Source organism: Pristiophorus japonicus, unplaced genomic scaffold (genome assembly GCF_044704955.1).
Source record: "Pristiophorus japonicus isolate sPriJap1 unplaced genomic scaffold, sPriJap1.hap1 HAP1_SCAFFOLD_494, whole genome shotgun sequence".
NCBI lineage: Eukaryota > Metazoa > Chordata > Chondrichthyes > Pristiophoridae > Pristiophorus > Pristiophorus japonicus.
This window is the reverse complement of record NW_027254400.1, coordinates 79,584-101,867: the sequence shown is the minus strand read 5'-3', so window position 1 is coordinate 101,867 and position 22,284 is coordinate 79,584. Positions and strand designations below refer to the sequence as shown.

The following is a 22,284-nucleotide window of genomic DNA, read 5'->3' as shown; positions in this document are numbered from 1 at the left end:
TTTATTCTTCTCTCTATCTCTCCGCTTCTGCCTTTCCCTTCATTCTCACTTTCTATTTCCCCCCCCTCTCATTGCCAATCGCTCTGTCTCTCTCTCTGCCTTTTACGTCTCTCTCTCTCTCTTTCTGTCTCTCTCTGTCTCTGCCATTCGGCCCCTCGAGCCTGTTAGAGAGGGTGCAGAAAATATTTACCAGCATTTGTAGGATCTTGCGGAGACATCGTTGGTGGTATTTCTCCAGCGACTTGAGCTGTCTGCTGTACATGGTCCATGTCTCTGAGCCATACAGGAGGGCGGCTATTACTACAGCCCTGTAGACCATGAGCTGGGTGGTAGGTTTGAGGGCCTGGTCTTCAAACACTCTTTTCCTCAGGCGGCCGAAGGCTGCACTGGCGCACTGGAGGCGGTGTTGGATCTGGTGGTCAATGTCTGCCCTTGTTGATAGGAGGCTCCCGAGGTTTGGGAAATGGTCCACGTTGTCCAGGGCCACGCGTGGATCTTGCTGACTGGGGGGCAGTGCTGTGCGGCGAGGACAGTCTGGTGGAGGACCTTTGTCTCATGGATGTTTAGTGTAAGGCCCGAGCTCTCGTACGCCTCAGTAAATACGTTGACTATGTCCTGGAGTTCAGCCTCTGAATGTGCGCAGACTCAGGTGTCGTCCGCGTACTGTAGCTCGACGACAGAGGTTGTGGTGGTCTTGGTGATCATCGATTCCATTCATGCCGCTTCAAAGGATACGTTTGCAAGGGCTGTGTAACAATGGGACACCTCCAACGTATGTGCAGGCGAGCTGCAAACCCTGCTAATCCTGCAAACCATCATGTTGCAGAGGAGGACAGATCCACGGCGGAACACGATGAACCAGAGCCTCAGTCCGAGGAGGCAGAGGCTCCAAATCTTTCTCTGCCCTCCACATCTACACAACCTGTTCTACATTTTTATCTTGTTTTCCCCATCTCTCACTCATTCCCCTCTCTCACCCTCTGCCTTCTCCCCTTTCTCCTCCCTCTCTCTCTCCCCTTCCCGCTCTTACACACTCGTTACCCTCTCTCTCGCTCCTTCCCCCCTCTCTCTCACTCCTTCACTTTTCTCTCTCCCTTTCCTCTCTCCTCTTCTCGTCTCTCTTACACACTCTCTCCACTTCCAAATCCCTCTCTCCCTTCCCCATCACGACCCATTCTACATCTTTTTACCCCTCTCTCCCTTTCCCGCTATCTCGTTTTCCCCGTCTCTCACTCATTCCCCTCTCCCTCCTTCCCCTTCCCTCACCTCAACCTCTCTCCTTCCCCCTCTCTCCCCTTCCCTCACTCACACCTTCCCCACTCGCTCCCCCTTCCACTCTCTCTCTCTCCCCATCCCCTCCCTGTATCTCCCCTTTCCCTCCCTCTATTTCCCCTTTCCCTCTCTCTTCCTCCCTCTCTCTCCCCTTCCCCACTCTCTCCCCTTCTCCTCCCTCTCTTTCCCTTCCCCTCACTCTCCCCATCCTCTCCCCTTCCCCCTCTCTCACACTTCTTTCTACATTCTACCCAATATAAACTAGAAGTGATCCAAAACTCGGCTGCCCCGTGTCCTAACTCGCACCCAGTCCCGCTCACCCATCACCCCCTGTGCTCACTGCTCCGTGTCCTAACTCGCACCCAGTCCCACTCACCCATCACCCCCTGTGCTCACTGCCCCGTGTCCTAACTCGCACCCAGTCCCGCTCACCCATCACCCCCTGTGCTCACTGCCCCGTGTCCTAACTCGCACTGAGTCCCACTCACCCATCACCCTCTGTGCTCGCTGCCCCCTGTCCTAACTCGCACCGAGTCCCGCTCACCCATCACCCCCTGTGCTCACTGCCACGTGTCCTAACTCGCACCCAGTCCCGCTCACCCATCACCCCCTGTGCTCGCTGCCCCCGTGTCCTAACTCGCACCCAGTCCCGCTCACCCATCACCCGCTGTGCTCGCTGCCCCCGTGTCCTAACTCGCACCCAGTCCCGCTCACCCATCACCCCCTGTGCTCACTACCCCGTGTCCTAACTCGCACCGAGTCCCACTCACCCATCACCTCCTGTACTCTCTTACCCCATGTCCTAACTCGCACCGAGTCCCACTCTCCCATCACCCCCTGTACTCGCTGCCCCCGTGTCCTAACTCGCACCGAGTCCCGCTCACCCATCTCCCCCTGTGCTCACTGCCCCGTGTCCTAACTCTCACCGAGTCCCGCTCACCCATCACCCCCTGTGCTCACTGCCCCCGTGTCCTAACTCGCACCGAGTCCCGCTCACCCATCTCCCCCTGTGCTCGCTGCCCTACATTGGCTCCCGATTAAGCAACGCCTCGATTACAAATCACTCCATGGCCCCTCACTACTCCCTATCTCTGTAATCTCCTCCAGCCCCACAACCCTCCCTTTCTCTGTAACTTCCCACAACCCTCCCTATCTCTGTAACCTCCTCCAGCTCCTACATCCCTCCCTATCTCTGTAACCCCACAATCATTGAATGGCGGAGCAGGTTCAAGGGGCTAGATGGCCTACTCCTGTTCCTAATTCTTATGTTCTTATGTCTGCACTCCTCTAATTCTGCCCTCCTGACTATCCCTGATTATAATCACTCCACCATCGGTGGCCTTGCCTTCTGTTGCCTGGGCCCCAAGCTCTGGAACTCCCTCCCTAAACCTCTCCGCCTCTCTACCTCTCTTTCCTCCTTCAAGACTCTCCTTAAAACCGACCTATTCACCTGCGCTAATTTCTACTTTTGTGGCTCGGTGTCAAATTTTTATCCCATAATCCTCCTGTGGAGCACCTTGGGACGTTTCACTACGTTAAAGGCGCTATATAAATATACATTATTGTTGGTGTTCCCTCTGTCTCTCCTCTTCCCCGTCTCTCTCTCACTCCTTCCCCTCACTCTCCCCGTCTCTCTCACTCCTTCCCCTCACTCTCCCCTTCCCTCTCTCTCACTCCTTCACCTCACTCTCCTCTTCCCCGTCTCTCTCTCACTCCTTCCCCTCACTCTCCCCGTCTCTCTCACTCCTTCCCCTCACTCTCCCCTTCCCTGCCTCTCACTCCTTCCCCTCACTCTCCCCTTCCATCTCTCTCACTCCTTCACCTCACTCTCCTCTTCCCCGTCTCTCTCTCACTCCTTCCCCTCACTCTCTCTCTTACTCCTTCCCCTCACTCTTTGCTTCCCTCTCTCTCACTCCTTCCCCTCACTCTCCCCTTCCCTCTCTCTCACTCCTTCTCCTTACTCACCCTTCCCTCTCTCTCACTCCTTCCCCTCACTCTCTCCTTCCCTCTCTCTTCCTCTAATAGAGCCCCACCCAGTGGACTACCGATGTAATAACAACTACTGACACGCTCCTCTCTCTCTCCATCTCTCTCTCTCTCTCTCTCCCCTTCCCCCTCTCACTCACTCCTTCCCTCTCCCTGTCCCTTTCCCCCGCTTTCTCCCCTTCCCACTCTCCGCTCCTCTCTCTCCACTCACTCCTCAATCTCTCTCCTCCCTCTCTCTCTCTCCTTTCCCTTCTGACTTTCCCCTTCCCCCTCTCTAACCCCTTCCGGCTCGAGACACAGTGAGCAACAGAGAGAAAGTGATAGAGAGACAGAGAGAGAGAGAGACAGAGGGAGAGAGAGAAAGAGGCAGAGAGACAGAGAGATTGGGACAGAGTGTGACTGAGTTGCCTTGGGATGTTTTACTACGTGAAAGACCCGATATATCGATGTTGAGAGGTGAATATTGAAGAGACGGAGGCAGAAGTCTGGGGGATGAGACACAATCTGAGTGTTTCACTGACCCCTCCTCATTCTTCAAACACACAGCACTAACTGGGGAATGACCCACAGCCCAGGGCAGGTGGCTCCATAGCTCAGGGGTTAGAGCACTGGTCTAGTAAACCAGGGGTTGTGGGTTCAAATCTCACTGGGGCCTACTCAAAATTAGTTCAGTATTTAAATTTACTGTCAATTAACAAGGGGTTTAATTATAAATATTAAACAGCTCTGAGACCAGCCCTGGAACAACAGACTCCTGTCTCTCTCTTCCCCATCACGACATGTTCTGCATCTTTTTCCCACGATCTCGCTTTCCCAGCTCTCACTCATTCCCCTCTCCCCCCTCCATCGCCTCACCCTCTCTCTCAGCTATCCACTCTCTCCCTCTGTCTCTTTCGCCCACCCTCTCTCTCCTTCCCCTCGCCTTTTCACTCTCCACCTCCCTCCCTCCCCTCCTTCCTCTCTCGCTCTCTTTTCCCTTTCTTTTCAGAATCTCCCGTTCTCCCTCTCTCTCCCCTTCCTTTCTCTCTCCCTTGCCTCCTCCCTTTCTTGCCTTCCCATCTCTCCCCCCTTCCCCCCTCTCCCCTTCCATCTCTTACTCTCCCCTTCCCCCTCTCCCTCACTCCTTCCATTCTCTCTTTTCCCTTCCCCTCCCTTTCCTGCTCCTTCCCCTTGTCTTTTCACAAAGCAGGTGGCTCCATAGCTCAGGGGGTAGAGCACTAGTTTAGTAAACCTGCGGTCGTGGGTTCGAATCTCACTAGGACCAGCTCAAAATTAGCTCAGTATTTAAGTTTGCAAGGGCTTTAATTGTAAATATGGGTCAAATACTTCATTAAGATGGAGAGTGACAGAGTTAATTCAGAGATGAGGGCCTTGAATTTCAAGAAAGGTCACTTTGATGGTGTGAGATGTGAATAGACTGGCCAGTGATCCTTAAAGGGTTGATGTTGGATTGACAATGGCAAACATTTAAAGATCACATGGATGAACTCCAACAATTGTACATCCCTGTCTGGAGTAAAAATAAAATGGGGAAGGTGGCTCAACCGTGGCTAACAAGGGAAGGATCGTGTCAAATCCAAGGAAGAGGCATATAAATTGGCCAGAAAAAGCAGCAAACCTGAGGACTAGGAGAATTTTGTAATACAGCAGAGGAGGACAAAGGGTTCAACCAGGAGGGGATGAAATAGAGTATGAGAGGAAGCTTGCAGGCAACATAAAAACTGACTGCAAAAGCTTCGAAAAAAATTTGCAGTCAGATTCAGGTGAATTTATAATGGGCAACAAAGAAATGGCAGACAAATATTTTGGTTCTGTCTTCACGAAGGAAGACACAAATAAGTTTCCGGAAGTACCAGGGGACTGAGGGTCGAGTGAGAAGGGGGAACTGAAGGATATCCTTATTAAGTGGGAACTTGTGTTCGGGAAATTGATGGGATTGAAGGCCGATAAATCCCCGGGGCCTGATAGTCTGCATCCCAGAGTACTTAAGGAAGTGGCCCTCAAAATAGTGGATGCATTGGTGATCATTTTGCAACAGTCTATCGACTCTGGATCAGTTCCTATGGACTGGAGGGTAACTAATGTTATGCCGCTGTTTAAAAAAGGAGGGGGAGAGAAAGCGGGTAATTATAGAGCGGTTAGCCTGACATCGGTAATGGGGAAAATGATGGAATCAATTATTAAACATGAAAAAGCAGCACATTTGGAAAGCAGTGACAGGATCGGTCCAAGTCAGCATGGATTTATGAAAGGGAAATCATGCTTGACAAATCTTCTGGAATTTTTTGAGGATGTAACTAGTAGAGTGGACAAGGGAGAACCAGTGGATGTGGTGCATTTGGACTTTCAAAAGGCTTTTGACAAGGTCCCACACAAGAGATTGGTGTGCAAAATTAAAGCACATGGTATTGGGGGTAATGTACTGACGTGGATAGAGAACTGGTTGGCAGACAGGAAGCAAAGAATCGGGATAAACGGGTCGTTTTCAGAATGGGAGGCAGTGACTAGTGGGGTGCCACAGGGCTCAGTGTTGGGACCCCAGCTATTTACAATATACATTAATGATTTGGATGAGGGAATTGAGTGTAATATCTCCAAGTTTGCAGATGACACTAAACTGGGTGGCGGTGTGAGCTGTGAGGGGGACGCTAAAAGTGTGCAGGGTGACTTGGACAGGTTAGGTGAGTGGGCAAATGCATGGCAGATGCAGTATAATGTGGATAAATGTGAGGTTATCCACTTTGGGGGCAAAAACAGGAAGGCAGAATATTATCTGAATGGCGGCAGATTAGGAAAAGGGAAGGTGCAATGAGACCTGGGTGTCATGGTACATCAGTCATTGAAAGTTGGCATGCAGGTACAGCAGGTGGTGAAGAAGGCAAATGGTATGTTGGCCTTCATAGCGAGAGGATTTGAGTATAGGAGCAGGGAGGTCTTACTGCAGTTGTACAGGGTCTTGGTGAGGCCTCACCTGGAATATTGTGTTCAGTTATGGTCTCCTAATCTGAGGAAGGACATTCTTGCTATTGAGGGAGTGCAGCGAAGGTTCACCAGACTGATTCCCGGGATGGCCGGACTGTCATATGAGGAGAGACTGGATCGACTGGGCCTGTATTCAGTGGATTTTAGAAGGATGAGAGGAGATCTCATAGAAACATATAAAATTACAACAGGACCGGACAGGTTAGATGCAGGAAGAATGTTCCCGATGTTCGGGAAGTCCAGAACCATGGGACGTAGTCTAAGGATAAGGCGTAAGCCATTTAGGACTGAGATGAGGAGAAACGTCTTTACCCAGAGAGGTGTTAACCTGTGGAATTCCCTGCCGCAGAGAGTTGTTGATTCCAGTTCATTGGATATATTCAAGAGGGAGTTAGATGTGGCCCTTACGGCTAAAGGGATCAAGGGGTATGGAGAGAAAGCAGGAATGGGGTACTGAGGGAATGATCAGCCATGACCTTATTGAATGGTGGTGCAGGCTCGAAGGGCCGAATGGCCTACTCCTGCACCTATTTTCTGTGTTTCTATGTTCCTATGTAAGAAAGAAACAAATAACTATGTAAGAAGAAACCGAAGAATCGAAAGTTTCCAATCTACAATCTAAGCCCTGACTACCAACAGGTGAAAACATTACCTAAAGAGAATTTGAACCTATTTCTAACGAAGAAAACCGGGTACTTACCCCATAGATCCAAAACGTGCTTTACCGCATCAGTGGACTCAACCCAACTGAAGATTGTGCAGCTAGAAGTCTTCTCCGACGTTCGGGGTACGGCAAGCAGAACCTACACAATTCAAGGAACCCCGAAACCGTGAACAACCGCTAACTGACCAGAAAGGATTGGTAAGCATAGTCCCTGCCTGCCCTGGAGTCTAACCTAGCTAGGATTAGGTATGGGGAGGTGGGAGGTGTCATTTTACTGTACACCCCCTTTGAATGTGTAATGTATTGTTCTTTATCAGAGTGATTATAAGTTTTGACATTGTATTTTCTTGTCTTTAATAAAATCAAAGTTCTTTTGCACCAAACCAGTGACCTTTGCACTTTGTCACACCCTCCCAAATAAATCCAGAGTCTCGAACCCAAGGGAGTGGGGGGCGATTCGAACCGCTCAAGTAGGTCAGAGGTGAAACTGACCCCCGGGACCACCACCACAGCGTTACACTCCCGTCTCTCTCTTTTCCCTTTCCTTTCAGGTTCTCACCCTCTCTGTCCTCCCCCTCTCTCTCTCACTCCTTCCCGCTCTCTCCCCTTAACATATCTCTCCCCTTCCACCCTCTCTCTCCCCTGCCCCTCTCTCTTCCTCCCTGTCTCCCATCCCCTTCCCCTCCCACTCTCTCCTCTCCCTCTCTCTCTCCCACTCCTTCCCCTCTCTCTCCCCCCTTCCACACTCTCCCTCTCTCCATCCCCTCCCTCTTTTGCCCCACCTCCCTCTCTTCCCCACTCTCTCCCCTTCCCCTCTCTCTCGCCTTCCGCCTCTCTCTCACTCCTTCCAATCGCTCTTTTCCCTTCCCCTCTCTTTCCTGTTCCTTTCCCTGTGTTTCCCAAAACAGGTGGCTCCATAGCTCAGGGGTTAGAGCACTGGTCTCGTAAATCCGGGAATGTGAGTTCAAATCTCACTGGGGCCAGCTCAAAATTCGTCTCAGTATTTAAATTCAACGTCAATTAACAAGTGCTTTAATTATAAATATTAAACAGCTCTGAGACTGACCCTGGAACTGCAGGTTCTCATCTCTCTCTCTCCCCTTGCCCACTCTCTCCCCTTCCCGCTCTCTTTCTCTCCCCTCCCCGCTCTCACTCACTCTTTTCCCTTCCCCTCTCTTTCCTGCTCCTTCCCGTGTCTTTCCCAAAGCAGGTGGCTCCATAGCTCAGGGGTTAGAGAATTGGTCCAATAAACCAGGGGTCATGAGTTTAAAACTCCCAGGGGCCTCCTCAAAATTCACTGTCGATTAGGAAAAGTTTCAATCATAAATATTAACTAGGGTTTTAATGATAAATATTAAACAGCTCCAGGACCGACACTCCAACAACAGGCTTTTGTCTCTGTTACACTTTCTATCCATCCAAATCTCTCTCTGCCTTCCCCATTCGACATCTTTTTACCCCGCTCTCCCTTTCCCGCTATTTCGCTCTCCCTGTCTCTTACTCATTCCCCCCTCGCCACACCCTCTCTCCCCTCACTCTCTATCCTTTCCCGTCTCTCTCTCTCTCCCCTTCCCTCTCTCACTCCTTCCCCTCAATCTCTCCATCCCCTCCCCGCCCCTCCATTCCCTTTCCCCTGTTTCTCACTTCTTCCTACATTATACCCGACGTAAACTAGAGGTGATCTAAAACTCGGCTGCCCCCATATCCTAACTCGCACTGAGTCCCACTCACCCATCACCCCCTGTGTTCGCTGCCCCCTGTCCTAACTCGCACCCAGTCCCACTCACCCATCACCCCCTGTGCTCGCTGCCCCCGTGTCCTAACTCGCACCGAGTCCCACTCACCCATCACCCCCTGTGCTCGCTGCCCCCGTGTCCTAACTCGCACCGAGTCCCACTCACCCATCACCCCCTGTGTTCGCTGCCCCGTGTCCTAACTCGCACCGAGTCCCGCTCACCCATCACCCACTGTGCTCACTGCCCCCGTGTCCTAACTCACACCCAGTCCCACTCACCCATTACCCCCTGTGCTCACTGACCCCGTGTCCTAACTCACACCGAGTCCCACTCACCCATCACCCCCTGTGCTCACTGCCCCCGTGTCCTAACTCACACCCAGTCCCGCTCACCCATCACCCGCTGTGCTCACTGTCCTGTGTCCTAACTCACACCCAGTCCCGCTCACCCATCACCCACTGTGCTCACTGCCCCGTGTCCTAACTCGCACCCAGTCCCACTCACCCATCACCCTCTGTGCTCGCTGCCCCCGTGTCCTACTCACACCGAACCCCGCTCACCCATCACCCGCTGTGCTCGCTGACCCCGTGTCCTAACTCACACCGAGTCCCGCTCACCTATCACCCCCTGTGCTCACTGCTCCCGTGTCCTAACTCACACCCAGTCCCACTCACCCATCACCCTCTGTGCTCACTGCCCCCGTGTCCTAACTCACACCCAGTCCTGCTCACCCATCACCCCCTGTGCTCACTGCCCCGTGTCCTAACTCGCACCCAGTCCCACTCACCCATCACCCCCTGTGCTCGCTGCCCCGTGTCCTAGCTCGCACCGAGTCCCGCTCACCCATCACCCCCTGTGCTCGCTGCCCCCGTGTGCTAACTCACACCGAGTCCCGCTCACCCATCACTCCCTGTGCTCTCTGACCCCGTGTCCTAACTCGCACCCAGTCCCGCTCACCCATCACCCCCTGTGCTCTCTGACCCCATGTCCTAACTCGCATCCAGTCCCACTCACCCATCACCCCTTGTGCTCGCTGCCCCCATGTCCTAACTCGCACCCAGTCCCACTCACCCATCACCCCTCCCTATCTCTGTAACCTCCTCCAGCCCCTACACCCCTCCCTATCTCTATAACCTCCTCCAGCCCCTTCACCCCTCCTTATCTCTGTAACTTTCTCCAGCACAACACCCCTCCCTATCTCTGTACCCTCCTCCTGCCCCGACACCCCTCCCTATCTCTGTACCCTCCTCCTGCCCCGACACCCCTCCCCATCTCTGTAACCTCGCCCAGCCCCAACACCCCTCCCTATCTCTGTAACCTTCTCCAGCCCCTACACCCCTCCCTATCTCTGTAATCTCCCTGAGGCCCACAACCCCCCGAGGTGTCTGCACTCCTCTAATTCTGCCCTCCTGAGCATCCCTGATTATAATCGCTCCACCATCGGTGGCCGTGCCTTCTGTTTCTTGCGCCCCAAGCTCTGGAACTCCCTCCCTAAATCTCTCCGCCTCTCGACCTCTCTTTCCCCTCTCTCCCCTTCCCCTCTCTCTCACTCCTTCCCCCTCTCTCTCATTTCTTCCCCCTCTCTCCACTTCCACTTCCTCTCTCCCCTTCCCCCTCTCACTCCCCTTCCCCCCTGTCACTCCCCTTCCCCCCTGTCACTCCCCTTCTCCCCTCTCTCTCCCCTTCCCCACTCTCCCCCGTTCCCCTCTCTCTCCCCTTCGCCACTCTCTCCCCATCCCCACTTTCTCCCCTTCCCCTCTCTCCCCTTCCCCACTCTCCCCCCTTCCCCTCTCTCCCCTTCCCCACTCTCTCCCCTTCCCCTCTCTCTCCCCTTCCCCACTCTCTCCCATTCCCTCTCTCTCCCCTTCCCCACTTTCTCCCCTTCCCCTCTCTCCCCTTCCCCACTCTCCCCCCTTCCCCTCTCTCCCCTTCCCCACTCTCTCCCCTCCCTCTCTCTCCCCTTCCCCCTCTCTCTCACTCCTTCCCCACTCTCTCTTTTCCCTTCCCCTCTCTTTCCTGCTCCTTCCCGTGTTTTTCCAAGAGCAGGTGGCTCCATCGCTCAGGGGCTTAGAGAGCTGGTCTTGTAAACCAGCGGTCGTGAGTTCAAATCTCACTAGAACGTAATCAAAATTAGCTCAGTCTTTAAATTCACTGTCAATTAACAAGGGCTGTAATTAGAAAAATATAGAAAATAGGTGCAGGAGCAGGCCCTTCTAACCTGCACCATCATTCAATGAGGTCATGGCTGAACATGCAACTTCAGTATCCCATTCCTGCTTTCTCACCATGCCCCTTGATGCCCCGAGTAATAAGGACTTCATCTAACTCCTTTTTGAATATATTTGGTGAATTGGCCTCAACAACTTTCTGTGATAGAGAATTCCACAGGTTCACCACTCTCTGGGTGAAGAAGTTTCTCCTCATCTCGGTCCTAAATGGATTACCCCTTATCCTTAGACTGTGTCCCCTGGTTCTGGACTTCCCCAACATCAGGAACATTCTTTCTGCATCTAACCTGTCTAACCCTTCAGAATTTTAAACATTTCTATGAGGTCGCCTCTCATTCTTCTGAACTCCAGTGAATACAAGCCCAGTTGATCCAGTCTTTCTTGATAGGTCAGTCCCGCCATCCCGGGAATCAGTCTGGTGAACCTTCGCTGCACTCCCTCAATAGCAAGAATGTCCTTCCTCAGGTTAGGAGACCAAAACTGTACACAATACTCCAGGTGTGGCCTCACCAAGGCCCTGTACAACTGTAGCAACACCTCCCTGCCCCTGTACTCAAATCCCCTCGCTATGAAGGCCAACATGCCATTTGCTTTCTTAACCGCCTGCTGTACCTGCATGCCAACCTTCAATGACTGATGTAGCATGACACCGAGGTCTCTTTGCACCTCCCCTTTTCCTAAATGTCACCATTCAAATAATAGTTTGTTTCTCTGTTTTTACCACCAAAGTGGATAACCTCACATTTATCCACATTATACTTCATCTGCCATGCATTTGCCCACTCACCTAACCTATCCAAGTCGCTCTGCAGCCTCATAGCATCCTCCTCGCAGCTCACACTGCCACCCAACTTAGTGTCATCTGCAAATTTGGAGATACTACATTTAATCCCCTCGTCTAAATCATTAATGTACAATGTAAACAGTGGGACCCCAGCACAGAACCTTGCGGTACCCCACTAGTCACTGCCTGCCATTCTGAAAAGTACCCATTTACTCCTACTCTTTTCTTCCTGTCTAACAACCAGTTCTCAATCCACGTCAGCACACTACCCCCAATCCCATGTGCTTTAACTTTGCACATTAATCTCTTGTGTGGGACCTTGTCGAAAGCCTTCTGAAAGTCCAAATATACCACATCAACTGGTTCTCCCTTGTCCACTCTACTGGAAACATCCTCAAAAAATTCCAGAAGATTTGTCAAGCATGATTTCCCTTTCACAAATCCATGCTGACTTGGACCTATCGTATCACCTCTTTCCAAATGCACTGCTATGACATCCTTAATAATTGATTCCATCATTTTACCCATGACAGGCTGACCGGACTATAATTCCCTGTTTTCTCTCTCCCTCCTTTTTTAAAAAGTTGGGTTACATTGGCTACCCTCCACTCCATAGGAACTGATCCAGAGTCAATGGAATGTTGGAAAATGACTGTCAATGCATCCACTATTTCCAAGGCCACTTCCTGAAGTACTCTGGGATGCAGTCCATCAGGCCCTGGGGATTTATCGGCCTTCAATCCCATCAGTTTCCCCAACACAATTTCCCGACTAATAAGGATTTCCCTCAGTTCCTCCTCCTTACTAGACGCTCCGACCCCTTTTTTATCCGGAAGATTGTTTGTGTCCTCCTCAGTGAATACCGAACCAAAGTACTTGTTCAATTGGTCCGACATTTCTTTGTTCCCCGTTATGACTTCCTCTGATTCTGACTGCAGGGGACCTACGTTTGTCTTTACTAACCTTTTTCTCTTTACATATCTGTAGAAACTTTTGCAATCTGTCTTAATGTTCCCTGCCCTAATCAAACCCTTTGTCCTCCTCTGCTGAGTTCTAAATTTCTCCCAGTCCCCGGGTTCGCTGCTATTTCTGGCCAATTTGTATGCCACTTCCTTAGCTTTAATACTATCCCTGATTTCCCTAGATAGCCACGGTTGAGCCACCTTCCCTTTTTTATTATTACGCCAGACAGGAATGTACAATTGTTGTAGTTCATCCATGCGGTCTCTAAATGTCTGCCATTGCCCATCCACAGTCAACCCCTTCAGTATCATTCGCCAATCTATCCTAGCCAATTCACGCCTCATACCTTCAAAGTTACCCTTCTTTAAGTTCTGGACCATGGTCTCTGAATTAACTGTTTCATTCTCATTCCTAATGCAAAATTCCACCATATTATGGTCACTCTTCCCCAAGGGGCCTCGCACAACGAGATTTCTAATTAATCCTCTCTCATTACACAACACCCAGTCTAAGATGGCCTCCCCCCTAGTTGGTTCCTCGACATATTGGTCGAAAAAACCATCCCTTATGCACTCCAGGAAATCCTCCTCCACTGTATTGCTTCCAGTTTGGTTAACCCAATCTATGTGCATATTAAAGTCACCCATTATAACTGCTGCACCTTTATTGCATGCACCCCTAATTTCCTGTTTGATGCCCTCCCCAACATCACTACTACTGTTTGGAGGTCTGTACACAACTCCCACTAACGTTTTTTGCCCTTTGATGTTCTGCAGCTCTACCCATATAGATTCCACATCATCCAAGCTAATGTCCTTCCGAACTATTGCCTTAATTTCCTCCTTAACCAGCAATGCTACCCCACCTCCTTTTCCTTTTATTCTATCTTTCCTGAATGTTGAATACCCCTGGATGTTGAGTTCCCAGCCCTGATCATCTTGGAGCCACATCTCCGTAATCCCAATCACATCATATTTGTTAACATCTATTTGCACAGTTAATTCATCTACCTTATTGCGGATACTCCTTGCATTAAGACACAAAGCCTTCAGGCTTGTTTTTTTAACACCCTTGGTCCTTTTAGAATTTTGCTGTACAGTGGCCCTTTTTGTTCTTTGCCTTGGGTTTCTCTGGCCTCCACTTTTCCTCATCTCCTTTCTGTCTTTTGCTTTTGCCTCCTTTTTGATTCCCTCTGTCTCCCTGCATTGGTTCCCATCCCCCTGCCATATTAGTTTAACTCCTCCCCAACAGCACTAGCAAACACTCCCCCAAGGACATTGGTTCCGGTAATTATAAATATTAAACAGCTCTGAGACCGACCCTGGAATTACAGCTCCCCTCTCCTCTTCTCATCCTGGTTTACTCTCTCTCCCACATTAAAAATCTCTCTTTCCCTTCCCCATCATGACCCATTCTGCATCTTTTTTTCACTCATTCTTCTTTCTTATCCTCTCTCCTTCCCGTCTCTCCCTCCTTCTCTCCCTCCTTCCCCTCCCTGTTCTCAGCACCCCTCTCTCTCCTTCCCCTCCCTCTCTTTCCCCTTCCCCTCTCTCTCTTTCCCTTTCCTCGCTCTCCCCTTCCCCTCTCACTCTCCCTCTTTCCCCTCTCTCTCCTCTCTCCCCTTCCCTCTCGACTTTCATTCTCTCCCCACTCCTTCCCCTCCTCTCTCCCCTTCCCCTCTCTCCCCTTCCCTCTCTACTTTCATTCTCTCCCCACTCCTTCCCCTCCTCTCTCCCCTTCCCCTCTCTCCCCTTCCCTCTCTACTTTCATTCTCTCCCCACTCCTTCCCCTTCTCTCCCCTTCCCCTCTCTCCCTTTCCCCCTCGAGAGACACACAGAGAGAAAGTGAGAGTGTGTGAGAGAGACAGAGAGAGTGAGAAAGTGTTGTGTGTGCAATAACTCAACTGACAGATTACTGTCAACTCCGAACAGGTACACACCTGGCTCTACTTTATTAGGGCCCAAAGTGATTACATTACAAGATGGTTGGCCTTTTTTACCGAGGCTGTACACGCGTGTGTACAGCCCAATGACCTCCGACAGTGGCCCCACCTGGTGGCTAGTAACACCAAGCACACATACATGACAGAAAGAGAGAGACAGAGAGACAGAGAGACAGAGAGATTGGGACAGAGTGTGACTGAGTTGCCTTGGGATGTTTTACTACATGAAAGACCCGATATATCGATGTTGAGAAGTGAATATTGAAGAGACGGAGGCAGGAGTCTGGGGGATGAGACACAATCTGAGCGTTTCACTGACCCCTCCTCATTCTTCAAACACACAGCACTAACTGGGGAATGACCCACAGCCCAGAGCAGGTGGTTCCATAGCTCAGGGGTTAGAGCACTGGTCTAGTAAACCAGGGGTCGTGGGTTCAAATCTCACTGGGGCCTGCTCAAAATTAGCTCAGTATTTAAATTCACTGTCAATTAACAAGGGCTTTAATTATAAATATTAACAACTCTGAGACTGACCCTCAAACAACAGGCCTCTGTCTTGCTGACACTCTCTCTCACTTTCCCAATCTCTCTCTGCTTTCCAGGTCATGACCTGTTCTGCATTTTTTTTTCCTGCAATCTCACTTTCTCCATCTCTCTCCCCTTTCCCTCTCTCTCCCCTTTCCCTCTCTCTCCCCTTCCGCTCCCTCCCCTCTCTCCTCTCTCTCCCTCTTTTGCCTTTCTTTTCAGATTCTCCCCTGCTCCCTCTCTCTTCCCTTCCTTTCTCTCTCCCCTGCCTCCTCCATCTCTCGACTTCCCATCTCTCTCCCCTCCCCCACTCGCTCTCCCCCAATCCGCTCTCTCCCATTCCCCTCTGTCTGACTCCTTCCCCCTCTCTCTCCCATTCCCTCTCCCACTCATTCCCCTCTCTCCCTCCTTTTACAACTTCCAAGCACTAATCTCTTTCACACAGCCGACACAGACACGATGGGCCGAATGGCCCTCCTTGTGTACTGTAAGATTCTGTCAATGTTCAGGGATGAATCACCAAGAATGATTATTCGGGCCCCACCTCCTTGTTAACAATAGTAAGATGTAAACAGGAGCTGGTGTTGCAGGTGGCTCCATAGCTCAGCGGTTAGAGCACTGGTCTTGTAAACCTAGTGGTCGAGGGTTCAAATCTCACTGGGGCCTACTCAATTTTGGCTTCTGTTACTGAATTGACCGTCAATCGACGACAGGCCGACACCATAACAGGAACCACTCACTCTGCACTTTACAATCTGCCCACAGCACTTTCACTTCCCACTCCCAGTCTGCATCCCACCTTTTCCACATCCAGTCTCAGAGACACCGATATATCATCGACTCATAGAAACTTTCAGCACGGAAGGAGACCATTTCGGCCCATCGTGTCCGCACCAGCCGACCAAGAGCTATCTGCTGGGCAGGGCCACATTGTCCGCATGTCCCAGACATGTGACTCCCCAAAGCAAGCGCTCTACTTGGAACTCCTTCACGGCAAGCGAGCCAAAGGTGGGCAGAGGGAACACTCTCAAAGCCTCCCTGATAAAGTGTAACATCCCCACTGACACCTGGGAGTCCCTGGCCAAAGACCAGTCCGCCCGGAGTGGAGGAAGTGCATCCGGGAGGGCGCTGAGCACCTCGAGTCTCGTCGCCGAGAGCGTGCAGAAACCAAGCGCAGGCAGCGGAAGGAGCGTGCGGCAAACCAGTCCCACCCTCCCCTTCCCTCAACGTCTATCTGTCCCACCTGTGACAGGGACTGTGGTTCCCCTATTGGACTGTTCAGCCACCTAAGGACTCATGTTAAGAGTGGAAGCAAGTCTTCCTCGATTCCGAGGGACTGCCAATGATGATGATATGATCCCAGTCTGATCCCACTTTCCAGCTCTCGGTGCGTAGCCCTGTAGCTTACGGCACTTCAAGTGCACATCCAAGTACCTTTTAAATGTGGTGAGGGTTTCTGCCTCTACCACCCTTTCAGGCCGTGAGTTCCAGACCCCCACCACCCTCTGGGTGAAGGAATGGAGGTCTCCCCTCAGCCTCCTCTGTTCCAAAGAAAACAACCCCAGCCGATCCAATCTTTCCTCATCGCTAAAATTCTCCAGTCCCGCCAACATCCTGGTAAATCTCCTCTGCACCCTCTCCAGTGCAATCACATCCTTCCTGCGATATCCTGACATTTCCCAGTTCCTGCCTTCGCTGGTTTTAGGCTCAAGATGCGGCAATGGACACAAGATGATCCAGTTGGGATTTTCCACAAATAATGAATCCCACGGCCACATCTGTTTGACCCTCGGAGGGCACTCTGTAAATTCACCAAATTTATTAAATGCATACCTTACCCCTGCCCTGTGGTTGCGCTCGAACTGTATACAACACTGGTTAGGCCACAGCTGGAGTACTGCGTGCAGTTCTGGTCACCACATTACAGGAAGGATGTGATTGCACTGGAGAGGGTGCAGAGGAGATTTACCAGGATGTTGCCAGGACTGGAAAACTTTAGCCATGAGGAAAGATTGGATAGGCTGGGGTTGTTTTCCTGGGAACAGAGGAGGCTGAGGGGAGATTTAATTGAGGTGTATAAAATTATGAGGGGCCTGGATAGAGTGGATAGGAAGGACCTATTTCCCCTTAGCAGAGGGGTCAATAACCAGGGGGCACAGATTTAAAGTAATTGGGGGGAGGTTTAGAGGGGATTTGAGGGGAAATGTCTTCACCCAGAGGGTGGTGGGGGTCTGGAACTCACGGCCTGAAAGGGTGATAGAGGCAGAAACCCTCACCACATTTAAAAAGTACTTGAATGTGCACTTGAAGTGTCGTATCCTACAGGGCTACGGACCCAGAGCTGGAAAGTGGGATTAGGCTGGGTAGCTCTTGGTCGGCCGGTACGGACACGATGGGCCGGAATGGCCTCCTCCCGTGCTGTAAATGTTTATGATTCACTGATTCTCTCTCTCACTCCTTCCCACATTCTACCCGACGTAAACTAGAGGTGATCCAAAACTCGGTTGCCCCATGTCCTAACTCACACCGAGTCCCACTCACCCATCACACCCTGTGCTCACTGCCCCGTGTCCTAACTCACACCCAGTCCCACTCACCCATCACCCCCTGTGCTCACTGCCCCCGTGTCCTAACTCGCACCGAGTCCCACTCACACATCACCCCCTGTGCTCACTGCCCCCCGTGTCCTAACTCGCACTGAGTCCCGCTCACCCATCACCCCCACCGTGCTTGCTGCCCCCGTGTCCTAACTCGCACCGAATCCCACTCACCCATCACCCCCTGTGCTCACTGCCCCGTGTCCTAACTCGCACCGAGTCCCACTCACCCATCACCCCCTGTGCACGCTGACCTACATTGGCTCCCGGTTAAGCACCACCTCGATTTCAAAATTCTCATCCTTGTTATCAAATCCCTCCATGGCCCATGGCCCTCCATATATCTGTAATCTCTTCCAGCCCCTACACCCCTCCCTATCTCTGTAATCTCTTCCAGCCCTAACACCTCTCCCTATCTCTGTACCCTCCTCCAGCCCCTACACCCCTCCCTATCTCTGTAACCTCCTCCAGCCCCTACACCCCTCCTTATCTCTGTAATCTCCTCCAGCCCCTCCACGCCTCCCTATCTCTGTAACCTCCTCCAGCCCCTCCACGCCTCCCTATCTTTGTAATCTCCTCCAGCTCCTCCACGCCTCCCTATCTCTGTAACCTCCTCCAGCCCCTACACCCCTCCCTATCTCTGTAATCTCCTCCAGCCCCACAACCCCCCGAGATGTCTGCACTCCTCTAATTCTGCCCTCCTGACCATCCCTGATTATAATCGCTCCAACATCGGTGGCCGTGCCTTCTGTTGCCTGGGCCCCAAGCTCTGGAACTCCCTCCCTCTACCTCTCTTTCCTCCTTCAAGACGCTCCTTAAAACCGACCTCTTGTCACCTGCCCGAATATCTCCTTTTGTGGCTCGGTGTCAAATTTTTATCCCATAATCCTCCTGTGGAGCACCTTGGGACATTTCACTACGTTAAAGGCGCTATATAAATATACATTATTGTTGTTGTGAGGGGGCTGGGACCCACGGCTGGATTACCTGAGGCAGCGTCCTCTCTCTCACTCCTTCCCCTCACTCTCCCTGTCCCTCTCTCTAGCCATCTCCCTCACTCACTCCTTCTCTCTCTCACTCCTTCCCCTCACTCTCCCCGTCCCTCTCTCTAGCCATCTCCCTCACTCACTCCTTCTCTCTCTCTAGCCATCTCCCTCACTCACTCCTTCTCTCTCTCACTCCTTCCCCTATCTCTCCCCTTCCCTCACTCTCTTTTCACGCTCCCTTTCCACCTCTTTCGCTCCCCTTCGCCCTCTCTCTCCCTTTCCTCCATTCTCCCTCGCCCCTTCCCTCGCTATCTATCCCCTTCATCCCCCTCTCTCCCATTCCCCTCCATCACTTTCCCCTTTCCCCTCTCCCTCACCCGTTCCCTCTCTCTTTTCTCCCCATTTTCTCCTCTCTCGCCCCTTCCCCCTCACACTCCCCTTCCCCCTCGCACTCCCCTTCTCCTCTCTCTCTCTCTCTCCTTCCCCTTCTCTCCCCTTCCCCTCTCTCTCCCCTTCCACTCTCTCCTCCGCCCTGTCTCCCTATCCCCTTCCCCTCCCACTCTCTCTCACTTCTTCCACTCTCTCTCTCTCCCCTTTCCCTCTCTCTCCCCTTCCCCTCTCTCTCCCCTTCGCCACTCTCTCCCCTTCCCCCTCTCTCTCACTCCTTCCACTCTCTCTTTTCCCTTTCCCTCTCTTTCCTGCTCCTTCCCCTGTCTTTCCCATAGCAGGTGGCTCCATAGCTCAGGGGTTAGAGCACTGGTCTGATAAACCAGTGGTTGTGGGTTCAAATCTCAGTAGGGCTCACTCAAAGTTAGCTCAGTATTTAAATTCACCCTCAATTAACAAGGAATTTAATTATAAATGTTAAACAGCTCCAATACTGTCCCTGGAACAACAGGCTCCCCTCTCCTCCTTGTTGTGTCTCTTACACACTCTCTCCCTTTTCCCTGTCTCTTACTCATTTCCCTCTCCCCTCTTGCCACACTCTGTATCCTCTCCCCTTCCCCCTCTCTCACACTTCTTTCGACATTCTGCCCAATATAAACTATGGGTGATCCAAAACTCGGCTGCTCTGTGTCCTAACTCACACCCAGTCCCGCTCACCCATCTCCCCCTGTGCTCACTGCCCCGTGTCCTAACTCACACCCAGTCCCGCTCACCCATCACCCCCTGTGCTCACTGCCCCGTGTCCAAACTCGCACCGAGTCCCGCTCACCCATCACCCCCTGTGCTCGCTGCCCCGTGTCCAAACTCGCACCAAGTCCCGCTCACCCACTGCCCCGTGTCCAAACTCGCACCGAGTCCCACTCACCCATCACCCACTGTGCTCGGTGACCTATATTGGCTTCCGGTTAAGCAACGCCTCGATTTCAAAATTCTCATCCTTGTTTACAAATCCCTCCATGGACCCTCACAACTCCCTATCTCTGTAACTTCCTCCAGCCCCTGCACCCCTCCCTATCTCTAACCTCTCCCAGCCCCAACACCCCTCCCTCTCTCTGTAACCTCCTCCAGCCCCGACACCCCTCCCTATCTCTGTAACCTCCTCCAGCCCCACAACCCCCCGAGATGTCTGCACTCCTCTAATTCTGCCCTCCTGACCATGCCTGATTATAATCGCTCCACCATCGGTGGCCTTGCCTTCTGTTGCCTGGGCCCCAAGCTCTGGAACTCCCTCCCTAAACCTCTCGACCTCTCTTTCCTCCTTCAAGACATTCCTTAAAACCTCCCTCCGTCCCCTGCGCTAATTTCTACTTTTCTGGCTCGGTGTCAAATTTTTATCCCATAATCCTCCTGTGGAGCACCTTGGGACGTTTCACTACGTTAAAGGCGCTATATAAATATACATTATTGTTGGTGTTCCCTCTGTCTCTCCTCTTCCCCGTCTCTCTCTCACTCCTTCCCCTCACTCTCCACTTCCCTCTCTCTCACTCCTTCCTCTCACTCTCCCCGTCTCTCTCTCTCACTCCTTCCCCTCACTCTCCTCTTCCCTCTCTCTCACTCCTTCCCCTCACTCTCCCCTTTCCTCTCTCTCTCACTCCTTCCCCTCACTCTCCCCTTCCCACTCTCTCACTCCTTCCCCTCACTCTCCCCTTCCCTCTCTCTTCCTCTAATAGAGCCCCACCTAGTGACCTATCGATGTAATACCAACTAATGACACACTCATCTCTCTCTCCATCTCCCTCTCTCTCTCTCTCTCCCCTTTCCCCTCTCACTCGCTCCTTTCCTCTCCCTGTCCCTTTCCCCCTCTTTCTCCACTCCCCCACTCTCCGCTCCTCTCTCTCCACTCACTCCTCAATCTCTCTCCTCCCTCTCTCTCTCTCTCTCTCTCCTTTCCCTTCTGACTTTCCCCTTGCCCCTCTCTGACCCCTTCCGGCTCGAGACACAGTGAGCGACAGAGAGAAAGTGATAGAGAGACAGAGAGAGAGAGACAGAGACAGAGAGAGAAAGAGAGATTGAGGCAGAGTATGACTGAGTTGCCTTGGGATGTTTTACTACGTGAAAGACCCGATATATCGATGTTGAGAGGTGAATATTGAAGAGACAGAGGCAGGAGTCTGGGGGATGAGACATCATCTGAGCGTTTCACTGACCCCTCCTCATTCTTCAAACACACAACAATAACTGGGGAATGACCCACAGCCCAGAGCAGGTGGCTCCATAGCTCAGGGGTTAGAGCACTGGTCTTGTAAACCAGGGGTTGTGGGTTCAAATCTCACTGGGGCCTTTTCTAAATTAGCTCAGTATTTAAATTCACTGTCAATTAACAAGAGCTTTAATTATAAATATTAAACAACTCCGAGACCAACCCTGGAACAACAGGCTCCCTCACTGTCTCTCCATCTGCCTTTGCCATTTTACATCTTTTTACCCCTCTCTCCCTTTTCCGCTATCTCACTGTGATATAGTCACAGAGCACAAGCACACACAGCTTCCAACATGTTACGCTGCTCTCTCAGAAGCCTCCGGAAATCTGCCTGGTTCTGTTTATTATTAACTATGCAGTTGCAGTACACAATACGTCCACATCCACAGAGTGAAGCTATAAACATTACAAGCTTACAGACATTACACTTCTCCCTCCTCAATGAAGAAGTTATTATAACAAACATCATACATAATTTTCATGTTTATACATAACACAGGATATAAACTTATTCTTTTTTCCATATTTACAAATTTAACTTTACCACTTGTTTTCTGTTTCGAAGAGGATTCCTTCCTTCTCGAACAGAACCTTCCAAACATGGTGTCGATTTCACACTCATTCGAGGCTCATCCTGAAGAACGTTTTCCTCACGGAATTTCCTTGATTTTCATTTGAACTCACTCTAACGTCAGGCTCTTTGTTTTCCTGACTCGGACTCAGACTTTCATTCTGATTCTCTCCTGGATTTGTTTCCAGTACATTGGATTTAGGATTTGCTACTGGTGTATCAAAACTATCTGATAAGTCAGAAATAATTGAATCATTCCCACCTTCAACTCCTTCCATGTCTGTACGTAAAATATGATCAATATGAACAAACCTAACCTGTCCATTATCAAACATCTTTACCAAATATGTGCGAGGACCACATATCTTCACCACTCTTCCTGGTAACCACTTTAAACATTT

The 22,284-nt window shown here is 51.4% G+C and overlaps 5 non-coding genes across 5 annotated transcripts; all 5 read left to right on the top strand.

Annotated features, from left to right (window-relative positions):
- Nucleotides 1-3,840: 3,840 nt before the first annotated feature.
- trnat-agu (transfer RNA threonine (anticodon AGU)) lies at nt 3,841-3,913 on the top strand. Its single transcript has one exon. It is a non-coding gene; the product is annotated as a tRNA-Thr (tRNA).
- Nucleotides 3,914-7,814: 3,901 nt separating this feature from the next.
- On the top strand, nt 7,815-7,887 carry trnat-cgu (transfer RNA threonine (anticodon CGU)). The gene has a single exon. It is a non-coding gene; the product is annotated as a tRNA-Thr (tRNA).
- Nucleotides 7,888-14,937: 7,050 nt separating this feature from the next.
- On the top strand, nt 14,938-15,010 carry trnat-agu (transfer RNA threonine (anticodon AGU)). Its single transcript has one exon. It is a non-coding gene; the product is annotated as a tRNA-Thr (tRNA).
- Nucleotides 15,011-15,674: 664 nt separating this feature from the next.
- On the top strand, nt 15,675-15,748 carry trnat-ugu (transfer RNA threonine (anticodon UGU)). The gene has a single exon. It is a non-coding gene; the product is annotated as a tRNA-Thr (tRNA).
- Nucleotides 15,749-21,320: 5,572 nt separating this feature from the next.
- On the top strand, nt 21,321-21,393 carry trnat-ugu (transfer RNA threonine (anticodon UGU)). The gene has a single exon. It is a non-coding gene; the product is annotated as a tRNA-Thr (tRNA).
- The last annotated feature ends 891 nt before the right edge of the window (nt 21,394-22,284 follow it).